This window comes from Chrysemys picta, chromosome 11, assembly GCF_011386835.1.
Source record: "Chrysemys picta bellii isolate R12L10 chromosome 11, ASM1138683v2, whole genome shotgun sequence".
NCBI lineage: Eukaryota > Metazoa > Chordata > Testudines > Emydidae > Chrysemys > Chrysemys picta.
In genome coordinates this window covers 47,993,065-48,006,189 of record NC_088801.1, presented here as the reverse complement: position 1 = coordinate 48,006,189, position 13,125 = coordinate 47,993,065, and the positions used below count along the sequence as shown (strand labels likewise).

At 37.9% G+C, this 13,125-nt stretch overlaps 1 pseudogene; it reads right to left on the bottom strand.

Moving 5' to 3' along the window:
* Window positions 1-10,738: 10,738 nt before the first annotated feature.
* On the bottom strand, window positions 10,739-12,661 carry LOC135974100 (zinc finger BED domain-containing protein 5-like; annotated as a pseudogene).
* Window positions 12,662-13,125: the final 464 nt, after the last annotated feature.

The window sequence follows — 13,125 nt, the reverse complement described above, 5'->3', positions numbered from 1 at the left end:
AAATAAATTATTCAAGAGGAATTAATCACTCAGTTCTCTCTCTTATGATTCCAAGCAGTAGATTCTAGGTGTATTCATTTGCATCTAAGAGAACTATCTCCATTTCACTTCTCGTGCTTCACACAATAAGAGATTGAAAGTATTAATTAAAAGACAATATATAGTGAAAGGGATCATTCTGAATTTCTTCAAAATGATCTGAATTTAGGTTTCATATTTGAATGAGCATTTTTGATGACTAAATACTGGGAACTAAAATGAAATGGCATTGGGGTTTTCATTCAAGCAATGAAGGATGAGTTGTCATATGTTACACTTCATTTCTGGATAAGCTAAAGATAGTAATGGACAAGCTGCAGGCTTAGGCATTAATCTTCCTAGCTATATCCAGAAATGAAGTGTCATCCATAACAACTCCTTCTCTATTGGCATTTCAACGCAGGTTTCCTGATTAAAATTAATGTGTGTATATGTATATATGAAAATAGAGATATAAAGATGTACATACTACACAGGGTTAGAGATGACACTTTAATACCTGGAGCATTCTTTTTGAAAGTGTGTAGTAGTTTATCTCGGTGTAGGTAAAAACACCAAAAACTAAACAACAGTTCTTCACATAAGAGTCAACCTCCCAGTTTTTTCTCTTGAGATGTGTTTAAGAATATTTGGCCTGTACCCAGGAGCACACATACAAAACCAAAGATTACTGTGAACTAAGATAGCAAATCAAAATGCAGAAGCCAGGGAGATGGTAAGGATATTGGATTTAAAACCATGAAAGGGATGTTAGAGTTCATGACATTTCATTACTAGAAAAATGGGAAAATATAAAGCAGTTTTCCAAAAATGTGTGTGTGTTTGGATGCTACTATTGTGGAAAGAATCTTATTTAAATCAAAGCCTGAGGACAACCTTCATCATTAAGTCTTTCATTGACCATCTTAAAGTTACAGTAAAGACATAGTGACCAGATGTTGGTCTGAATGAATATGTTCTGAGTAACAAATGCTATTTTGGTGACACTGCACCTCTAGCAGTCTCCCATTTGGAATCACTCAAAATACACGTCCTAAACAAAGTTTATAAAAGTTAATGGGTAACATTTTCAAAAGCACTTAAGCAATTTTGAAACATAAATCCTATTGACTTTCAATGGGAATGATGTGCTTTTGATTCCTCAATTTGCATTGCAAACCTTGTTTAGCTATGACATCAGTTTGACTTATGATTTTTTTTGTTTGTTTTAATTTGATGTACTTCAGGAATACAGATTATCAGAATGCTTCTGAACTGTCTGCCTGTGTTTTGGGTATGTCCAGATACTGTCTGTACTTATCCCTACCTGTGATGTTGAGGGAAGGACAGTGTAGACCGACAATAGAGGGACCTGTCTGCTCCTTTGAGTGAGGAGCAAACCTACAGCCAGATGATCCAAGTCAAATTATTGGTTTTGGACACTGAGAGGGAGATGATGAGTTAAAAACTATGAAGGGATCATGGCACAAGTCGGGATAGTGAGGAGATATGCAAACTTGTCTGAATTTTCTAGACTTTTTGAATGCTTATCCAAACAAAACCTTCTGAGGTTTACCCATCATTTTTTCTAACAGAAGGAGGAGGTGACTTATGAGCTTGTAGTCAACCATACCTAATTTTAAAAGTGGAAATTAGAATTCAGACAGTTACTACTGAGGTAAAGTACTTTGGGGGGAGGGGGCGGAATCTCTTTTTTTCTTTTCCCCCATGAAAAAGGGCCTCTTAAATTTTATAAATGAAGTCTCCCAAATAAGAACCATTTTGAATAAGTATCAGCTTGTTGGGATCTAGTAAAGAACTCTGTTTTGTGGAAAATACACATTTTCCTCTAAACTAAATTAATTTTAAGGGAAGAAATAACATTAAATATGGCTAGAATTCTCAAAATATTTAAAGTGCTGTTGCTTTTCGAACATTATCACTTAGGACCTTATATAAATCCTATATAAGTCAATAGAAAGACATCCTTTTGCTTCAATGGACTTTGGATCAGGCTCTGAGTTTCTATTTTTGGAGTAACATAACCATCAATAAGAATACAGGTTAGAAAATCAGCCCCTTCCATAGCATTGTATCATGAACAATTGTGTTGAGATCTCTTTGTTTTTAGTATTAGAAAGATGAATGTATTATAGGCCCAGAGAGCCTAATGATCAAAAGCAGTAGCTTTCATTGATACCAGTGTAATATTAGAAGACTGAAAACCCAAGGAAATGTGCTAGAGAAGAGAACACTTGCTTGCCAAACCAGAGGTGGGCATTATGGACCTGACTTTACAATCCTCACTAACACTGGTGAGTGTTTCTGAGGGTATTCCCAATGAAACTAATGGAACACTTGTGTGAGTAAAAGATGCAGTGAGGTCCAAGGAGTTTTAGTTTTGTTCCAGCCCTGCTCAAAAGACATTCAGTGATGTTCTTCACAGAGAAGAACCTTCTGAGTGCGAGTTATACCTTGAATCTCCACATTTCTCAATGAGAGTTTAGCATTTAAAGTGGATTTGGGTTTGATACACCCTACTCTGCCCACTAACCAGGCAAAATGTGTTATCTTTTCCTTTCCTTTTAACACTTTTAACTAGCGCAGCTGCTTTTACAAAATTGTATCAGTAAACAGGGACAGTGAGGTGAAATTGTAATCATGTCAACAAGGTTTCCTTTGGAGTGTTTTATGGATAACTGTATATGACATAACTGACATGTTAGAGGATTTTGTCCTTTGCCTCATGTAACTTAATCTTTTCCCTTAGAAAGGGCAACATTTGTGACAAAACATAAACTCCTATCACTTCTGACCACATATCCAACCTATAATGTTATCTGACAGTAAATACATAGCCTCATCAAATCACTTATCTTCCCACGCTTCAGCAATAATATTGAGGGAATCTGAATAAATTACATCTCAAATGGTACAGCTGCTCTCAAACAGCAGAACTAATGAATTGCCATGACTGGGAGAGATGACTTGCATTCATAATCTGAGACAGCTGACAGGCTGATGCCTGATCTGAAGCAATCACCATAACTAATTACAACCTGAGAAATTAAAGCCATTTTTAAGTTAATGGTTAGTAAACACCTAGTAGCAATTTATAAAAGGAAAAGGCTTGCCCTACAGTTTATGAAGGGGAAAGGAAGAACAAATTGTACTGATATGCTGACCCTATAGCATTGATAGTCCAACTAAATTAACCTAAACTGATGGGCCCAGACACATTCTTCTTTTAATCTCTCTTCATATTTATAGCTTTGAAGTTTTTATGGTATTCTGTTTCCAAACAGTGCAGTTATTAAGGTCAGTAAATTATTATTTCAATACTAAGGACAGCTCAGTGTTCTGTTTTCTATACAGACATATTAGTTCATCAAAAGCAGTGGAACTTGACCATATACAAGCATTTCAGTATTCTTAGCATCAACAAAATGCATTTAGTTACCATCAAAAATAGGGCTATGCCAATAGCAAAATAGTTACTCACCATTTTCACCTGCAGATAGTGGATCTGACATGCCAACCCTGTCTGTAATACTGATTCTTGTTTAAACCCATTGATTTGTTTCCATTTGAGTTTTGAAGGCACTCAGAAACTCAAATCAAAATGTATTTAAAGCTATAAATCAACCTAGATCTGCTAAAAAATGGATGTAGGTTCCCTGGATAGATTTGCCAATTTTAATGAATCATTTGACAAACCCAAACTGAGGTTTGAGTTTGAAACTAAAATTTCATATGGCTTGGTTCATCAGTTCTCTCCCGACTACAGCTGTTTGTACAAATCAGGTAGCAAACCAGACCAAGTTCTGGACAGAATATGGAGCTGGCTTAAAAAATGAAAGGTAAAGATAGAGACTGGTAACATATTCAGTGGTAGTGAAGGCACCTAGACAAAGTTTGTTATGAAGTAAAGGACACTTAAAGAAAAAAAAGGGGGGATTTGATTACCACCAGTCTTGTGTGGCTTCATTTGGTGGTGCATTTTGCTCTCTTTTTCTCTTATGCTCAGCAACCCTGGAAACTTCTGTACTGAATAAAATAGCTGTTGGACTCTGGGGCGGGGGAGTCCTGACCTGAAGAGTTTGATCAGAAATCTTGCTGGAAGCATGTGGTGAGAATATAGTTTGTTAAATTAGTCACTAGTAAGAGTTTGATCTTTATTTTTTCTTGTAGCTAATTCTGACTGTTATGCCTCATTACTCACACTGAAAATCTCTCTCTTTGTAATTAATACACTTGTTTTATTGTTTTATCTAATCCAGTGTGTTTAAATTGAAGTGTCTGGGTAACTCTATTTAAGATAGCAAGCTAGTGTATATTATTCCTTTAAAGGAATAATAGACTTAATATAATTGGACTGTCCAGGAAGGGCTGAACAGTACACAACATACATTTCTGGGGATTTCAAGTCCAGGAGTGGGAGTGTGTTGGTATCACCCTGCAGTATAACCAAGGCTGGTGAAATCCAGGACGTGATTGGCAGGCTGCAGTTACGCAAACATCTGGGAGTGACCTACATGCATCTGGCTGGCTGTGAACAGTCCAGGTTGGGAGCTACGACAGCAAGGCATTGCAAGGCACCCCAGATTAGAGAGAAGGGGTGACACAACTCCTCACTGGTCTGGATTGTACCCCAATATGTCATAGGTTCTCTGTGCTAACTATAATATTGGGTTACTGGGAAATTTAATAGCACATGCAGGTTTTTTCCTGTGTCCTTTGATCAGTCCCTAGAGATGCTTAAAATTTCAAACAATTTTATTAGTTCCAGCAATCATCTTTTTTAGAGATGTGAAGGGTGCAATGGTTCATTCCACTGAAGCAGATTTGCACAAGCCATTTCTTTTGACAGATTTTATCTCCTTTGTGTATACTAAATTAATTGAAAACACTATACCAATAGTCCTTCGCCTGACTGTACTGAGGAAGGGTACTCACAGGATGCAGATTTCCTCAGATGAGTGGTTGAATAATTGTAAGATGATCAGTTCTTTAGCCATAAGCTCTAAGTATTTCCTAATTCATTATTTTACATAGTTAATGAGCTGTAGAATTTGCCTCAGAGGCTAAAAAGAGTGTTGTTGATGCAGTGATGAGTTGGAAGCTTATATCCACTTATGGGAATGTGCAGCAACTGAAAATGTCTGGAATGAATTTTTAAAGATTTTCTTCAACGTTTAACTTGAGAAAAAATATACCCAATAATATATAAAACATTATTAAACATTTCCAAACATAGGAGTACAATGATATACATATCAATAAATCAGACGTTAAAGGGATTAAGAACTGGGTAACTGACAAATCTCAAAAAGTAGTTTTCATTGAGGACTCATCATCAAATGAGGATGTTTCCAGTGGGGTTCCACAGGGATTGATACTAATCTTGATACTATTCAACATATTAATCCATGATCTAGACATAAATATAAAATCACTGTTGCTAGAATTTCAGATGACCCAAAGATTGGTAGAGCGATAAATAATGATGAGGACAGAACAGTCATACAGAGAAATCTGAATCACTTGTTAAGCTGGGCGCATTTAAACAAAATGTGTCTTAATACCAAATGCAAAGTTATACATCTAAGAATGAGGAATTCAAGCCAAATGTACAAAACTGAGAACTGTATACTAGATGCAGTGAATCTGAAAATGATTTAGAGGTCATAGTTCTGATCATTCTCTCTGAAGCATCTGGCACTGGTCACTGTTGGAAGACAGAATACTGGGCTAAATGGACCATCGATGGACCCAGTACTGCCATTCTTATGTTCTTATAGTGGACAAGCAACTCAACATGAGTTCTAGTCTAAATGTGATTCTATGGGAAAAAATGGGCTTTCGTGATTCTTCGATGTATAAACCAGGGATTAATGAGTAGTAGTAGGGAGGTAATTTAACCGCTGTATACAACATTGGTGAGACCAATCCTGGAATACTGTGTCCAATTGGGGGAGGGGGGAAGGGGAACATTTTAAAAAAGGAATCGGAAAAATTAGAGAGGGTGTAGAAAAGAGCCCTAAAAATGATCCAAGGGCTGGAGAATATGTCTTACTGTGAGATACTTAAAGAGCTCAATCTACTTATTTTATCAAAAAGAAGGTTGAGTGGTGACTTGATTATAAGTACCTTCATGGGGAGAAAATATAGAATACTAAAGAGCTCTTTACTGTTGCAGGGAAGAGCATAACAAGAACCAATGCCTGGAAGCCAAAGCCAGGCATATTCAAATTAGAAATTAGGCAGTGAAATAAAATTAAAAATTTTAACAGCGAAGATGATTAACTATTAGAACAACTTTTAGGGGGAGTGTGGATTTTCTGTCTCTTGATGTTTTGAGATCGAGACAGGATGCTTTTCTGGAAGAGATGTTTTAGCTGAACTTCACAGACCAGCAAGAACACAGAGTCCCTGCCCCAATAAGTATACAATCGGAATGGACAAAAATATAAAAGCATTAGAAGGGATGGGGAAGGGATATAATTTGAAAGCAAAGGCAGTGACCAGCTCACTTAGTTTTCTAATACATCTTGCATTTAAATTATAATGTAAGCTACATGAATGAAATATGAGGTTAAGTTTTAAGAGTAGTAGTGGTTTTTAGTGAAAGGGTAGCTGAAAGAGGCATTTGAAGGAGGAAAGAGTGGCTGGTTTGTGTACTGGAATGGAAGGCCATTATCTTCATAGATAGCGAGATGAAAAGACATAGAGACAAGTGGAAACAATATCTCTTACTAAGAGGTGATGAAATCTCCTTCTTGGCATCCACTAAGAAACATTAAATAAGCTTTTTAACATAAGGAGAGTGAAAATATTATTTGCAAATAGAGGAAATAGTCTCTTAGCAATCCATGATTAGTTCAGCTCAGCCCCTATTCCACAGGCTGAGGTCTGGTTTATCCAATGTCCCCCTCCCAAGCTAAGTTCTCCTGTATCTTGCAGAAGCTTAGTAACAAGCCTCCTAGAATGCTGTGTAGTGGTGCTGCCACACTCACAGTGGGATCTTCTTTGGGTACCTTCTGCAGGACTGACCAGCAGCCTGGCTGGCAAGGAACCACTCTTGGTATTATATTGAAGATCAAGGTGTCATGTTTATGTCATTCCTTAAAACTTTGATTTCACAAGTCAATATCTTTTGAGAATTGTTAGGGTCTTTTTAGGATTTTGTAAAGTGATATTTTGTATCTAAATAAATTGTATACATTTGAGCTGATAGAGACAGAGAAGGGATCCAGGCTCTCATACTTATCATTGCTATCATTGTTTTGAATTACTTCTGTTAGTAGTTCCACCTAAAGAAATTGACATCCAAAGTAATGGAGACTGAAGTGATAGTGTCTTAGGAGGCAAACATTTATTGTGGGGCTCTAATTATCCCTGTTAAACCGGTTTAGCCAATTACTAGATCTTTATCCTGTACAATCATAACAAAAATTCTAGAGATACATTCACTCTGTGTTGTTAACTGTTGTGTGAAATTCTATGTCCTGACATCAATGGCCTGGGCCCAAGTTACTTAAAAATTCCTTTCTATCTCCATCCTGCCATTTGAACAATATTTTTCTGAAACCCTTGAACTAACTGTCCCAAGGGAGAAAGAAGCACACGGCAGCTGAGGAAAGGAACTCTTGGTGGTGGTCTGTACAGCTGTAATTTGCTACCTCAGGAAGTATATTTACCTAACAACATATAGAAAGAAAAGAGCTAGCTACACTGTGAGTGTTATAACAAGATGCTTTTCTTTGCCCAAGTTTTGGCTGATAGTACTATGGAATGCTGAACTCTAAGCTGACTTCTGAATTCTAAGCTGACTGTCCACATCCCTCTCAGATCTCTTACAGCTACAGGATGCAAGGGAGCATGACCTTTTGTTACACTTCATTGGAAATGTTAATGACCCAGTTTAGTACACATAAAGTGCCACACAGACACGGCAGTGCACAATGACTTATAAATGCATGTAATAATAATAATAATAATAATAATATGCTATAATTGTATAAATGTGGTTCAAGTAACTCAGGCAAGTATGACATTTCCAGACAATAAAATATCTTCTTGAATTAAATGAGGAAGATGCCCTGAAAAATACTTTGGCCATGCTAGTGTTTCCATTTATGCTGGGGAAAACTTACATTTTTCCATTCTCAGTTTATTCCATCAGGCTCAAAGGGATGTCTCCTGAGTTCTTGTTCCTTGGGATAAAATCCTGCTCTCTGCATATCCATGGAGCATGTATTTCACAGCAGTTACCCATGCTATGCATTATAACAACATTGGTGCTGAGTTCATTTGTAATTATGTGCTTTTTCACAGATGACAGGCTGCTGCTGTTCTGAACATCTCTCAAATGTTCAGTGAAATGATCAGACAAACACCTGTTTGTTTCTTCGGTCTGTATAATTTGTCACATTTTTGCAGATGGTGCAGTACACAATTCTCTTAGAGGTGCATTTTAAGTAGTCATGAATGACGAATGAAACGATGTTGTAAAAGCACTAGGAGAAAATGTTGGAAAAAATATAGAGATTAGAAGCCTCCAACTGTTCCCACTCCCATTCAATTTGTGAAGAGTGGGAGAAAATTTCAAGACTGCAAATGTTCCTCTGCTGGTACCCTGCCATTTTTCAGCTCTGAAAAAGCTCTCTGTAATACGTAAGTGAAGTGGCTTACCCAGCTGATAAGTGTGTGCCACTTTATCGTTTTTGGCAGGGATTGGTGTTTCATCATTTGGACACATCAGGTACTTACTTTGCGACTATCATATAATTTAAAATGACATTGTTTAAAATGGTGACAAAATGACAAAGTGCTGATCACAGGTGGAAATTTAGCAGTTGGAAAGATTCATCTAGGCAGTATTGACTTGAAAGTGAGTTGAGAGAGCAGTTTGGGCTTGGTTTATTTATTTATTTACTTTTTTATTTTTAATCTTGATTGAATCACTGCAAAATGACGCCAGAGGTGTGAATTATATCTTGAAACATCTCAAATTCCCTATTTGTGATGGGGTCTGTGTGAACCACAACCTTTTTTTCCAGCTATGATTTGGTCACCTATTTATGCAGGATTTTTCATCACACTGGATAATGATAAAATACATTAAAGTTAAATGACCGGGTAGTTTTTTTTTAACTCCAGAGACAACCACATCTTTGCTTGGACCTGGTGTATTCATGTCACTGCTGTAAGAAAAAAATAATTGAAAACATAGGACCGGCTCCTCAGTAGGATCTGGCCCATAGTTAGAAGATGCAAAGTCTTTTTCTTCTTTACCTATCCGTACCTCTGGAGGTATATTTACCTAACAACATATAGAAAGAAAAGAACTAGCTACATTTTGAGTGCTACAACAAGATGCTTTTCTTTGCCCAAGTTTTGGCGGATAGTACTATGGAATGGTGAGCTTTAAGCTGACTTCTGAATTCTAAGCTGACTGTCCACATCCCTCTCAGATCTCTTACAGCTACAGGACGCAAGGGAGCATGACAGGGAGACCTAACCCTTACCCCAGAGTAAGGGTGAGGTCGTCAAAAAAAACCACAAGCAAACCACCAACAAACACACACCCCCACATACACTTTCCAGCCACAATCCAATTATTAGAAAATACTACTAACACACATAATTTCTTCTCCACGCAAACAATATAAATTATAATTTGTTTATTTATGCCATAATCAATTGTTTTCTGAATATTAAAATGTGATTCATGAGCCAGGAATACACAATAGGGGCATGCATAAATTTTGCCTGGCACAAAAATTGTGGTCGCTTTCAGAAATCTGCTTATGAACTTGAACATTATGGACATTTGGGTGAAATATATTTATTACCTCAGGAGCACTAAAATGAGTGGATGTGAATTGGGTTATGACAGACATAGTATTAGCCAGTCAGTATTGATAGCTAATAGTAGGAAAGGGCCCCAGGGCTGTGAATTTACTGCTGGCTGCTACCTTTACTCTGGTGCAGAGAGCCAGCACAAAGTCTGTGCACTGCTGAAATCCCACATAAGGTGTTTTAAGTGCTTTATTGGGATGTCAGCAGTGCAGAGGTCTTGCATCGCTGGTGAATATCACCTTTGAGTTGAGGAGTGGGAGTTGAGAAGAAAGATTCTGTTGGCACAAAAAGATTACTTTTTAAACTGCTTAAAATGATAAAATGTTGAAACAAAATTAATAAGTATAATTATTCTATACATGCAAATGGAGTACTAGAAAATTGTTATCACACAGGTTTATATCTGATCTCAAAGATGAAATTCCTTTAGAACAACAAGTTTAAAAATAAGAGTTGAGATTAAGAAATAGGCCTAGATTAGTGGTTCCCAAACTTTAACAGCGCGCAAACCCCGTTCTCTAAATTGTGAAATCTCGTGAACCCCCTTCTAAAAATGAATATTTCCTGGGTTTTAAATTTAAATTTCCTCAGTGTGATGGATGCGCTCGCTTTGCTCTGCATAGCTCTTTGAAGATTGAACCTTTGGAGAAAGATAAAGTCTCAGGTCTGATTCAGCATCAAGTCTGTTTCTGTATTTCGTTTTCTGATGTGCATACGAGGAAAACGCTTTTTCGCATAAGTATGTTGTTGAAAATGGTAACAAAACTGCAGCAGCTTTTTCTGCCAGAAGGGGGTACTCGTTTCTTAAACTCAGCCAAAAGTTGATCAATGACAGATTTCTGAAACTCCTTCTCAGTTAGTAATCACAGGAGATCTCAGTCAATTTCTCTTTTTTCTCAGTGTTCAATATCTGTGTTGAGAACCTGGTATCATCAAAAGAGTTGCGAATCCAGTCATTATCGCCTGATACAGCTGGAAAGTAATCCCTGAATGTTGTGCAAAGTCCTTTTAGGTGTGCAGTTGTATTGATTTTAGTACACTGATCCAACTGAAGTTTATGTTCTGTCAGGAAGCCATGAAGATTACTGAAACACTCAGTTTGATTGTTTTCCAAACAACTGTCCCAGAACTGCAACTTCTTTATCATGGATTCAACTCGGTCTTACACATTGAAAACTGTTATATTGAGACCTTGAAGAGATAAATTTAGGTGATTAATTCTTGAGAAAATATCTGCTAAATAAGCTAGGCTCTGGAGCCAGACATTATTTTCCATACAGCTGGCAAGGTGGAAAGGGTGGCTGTTGAAAAAAACTAGGATTTCCGTTCTAAGCTCAAACAAGCACACCAGGATTTTGCCCCGTGAGAGCCATCTAACTTCAGTATGGGTCAATAGACAATCGTGTATACTACCCATTTCTTCACAAAGTACGTGAAATATTCTGGAATTTGTTGGCCGTGATTTTATGAAATTCACCATTTTCACTGCATTGTCCAGCACTTCCTTCAGTCCCTCGGGCATGTGTTTTGTTGTGAGGGCTTGTCTATGGATACAGCAATGAGTCCAAGAGACTTTTGATGCAACCTTTTTTGTTCGAGCTACAAATCCAGTATACTTCCCCGTCATTGATGTGGCCCCATCAGTGCAAATGCCTAGGCAACGAGACCAGTCTATTTCCTTTCCTTGAAAATATGCATTAGTCAGATTGAAGATATCTTCTCCAGTTGTACGTTCTTCCAGTGGTCGGCAAAACAACAAGTCCTCTTCAACAAGACCTTCATTCACATAATGTACAAATAGTAGCAAAATAGCTAGATTAGCTACATCAGTTGCTTCATCCAACTGTATAGCATAATATGGATTATTTTTCATTCTCTGTACAATTGTGGTCTCTACGTTATTTGACATGTCATTAATTCTTCGTGACAATGTATTATTGGACAAAGGTACCATGTCAATCCTTTTTGCAGCCTTTTCTCCGAGCATGCAATGAACTACGTCTTTTATACATGGGCCAATCAAGCTCTCTGCTATGGTATGGGCTTCTGATGCTTTTGCTACTCGGTAGCTCACGCGGTATGATGCTTCAAGTGCATTTTCATTATCAACCCAGCTGCTTTAGCTGGAATTCTGCAAGCAGAGCTACACCTGTAATGTAAACTCTGTTTCTGCTTTTGCCATTAATCCAGCTTCATATTAATATCCAGAACTGCATGCATGTTGAAAATAGAATAGACCTAGTCTGAGTCAGTTTCCAATTGTTTCTCTCTTCACTCCAGGAGTCTCAATTCTCCTGGACTGCTCTGATGTCAGGGAAATACAGTATAACCCTGTAACCACAACTCCACATTAAATGAAGTTTAGTAATATCCCTCCGGATTATACTTAGCTCTTCATGGCACATCTGGTTCCCAAAATCTGTAGTGCAATGCGGTGGATGCTGTACCATGATTAGTGGAACTAGAGTCAGAGGGCCCATCTGTTATTGAGGGGACACCAGAGAAACAGGACAAGTTAAGATAGAAGCAACTTGGCCTCAAGGACAGAGCAGTCTACAGTTCCACTTGTTCAGCTTACCCTGAATTCAGCAACATTCTTTGTTAATATAATGTGGTGGCAGTGGCTGAGCTGTGAGTTCTCTGCAGTGAACGACTTGGCAGCATGAGCCATGGAACTTGGTCCGAAGCCTTCTAGAGCCCTAGATTTTGCAGACACAAATCTAGCCCAGTGATGGAACTGGTGGAAGGAGGAGTTTGAGCTGTACACAAACCTGGCCATGTCGAAGGACAACAACATTAGGAAAGTAAAACTGTTACCTTAACTTATTGGGGATGTTTTCAAAGATGACAGGTGCTTTAAAGTAAATCTGTGACTGGAACCTGTGTCAGCTTACTGTGAAGGAAAATTCCAGTGACGCTACATAATCTGGTATTCAAGAAGCTCAAAAGTCAGCAGACCTGGAGTATCACATCACCTGCAGATTCTGTACAGCCTGGGCAAGCACCATGGTTGTGGTAAAGAAGCAACCATATTTTCTACATGCAGTGTAGCTCTAGCATGTCTGTCTCAGGATATTAGGGACACGAGGTGGGTGAGGTGATATCTTTTATTGGACGAACTTCTGTTGGTGAGAGAGACAAGCCTTCGAGCCACACCGAACTCTTCAGTCACTGAGCAATACTCACAGGGTGGCCAGAGGAAAAAAGCCAAGTATTAGTAGGAACATAACCATATTTTCAAAT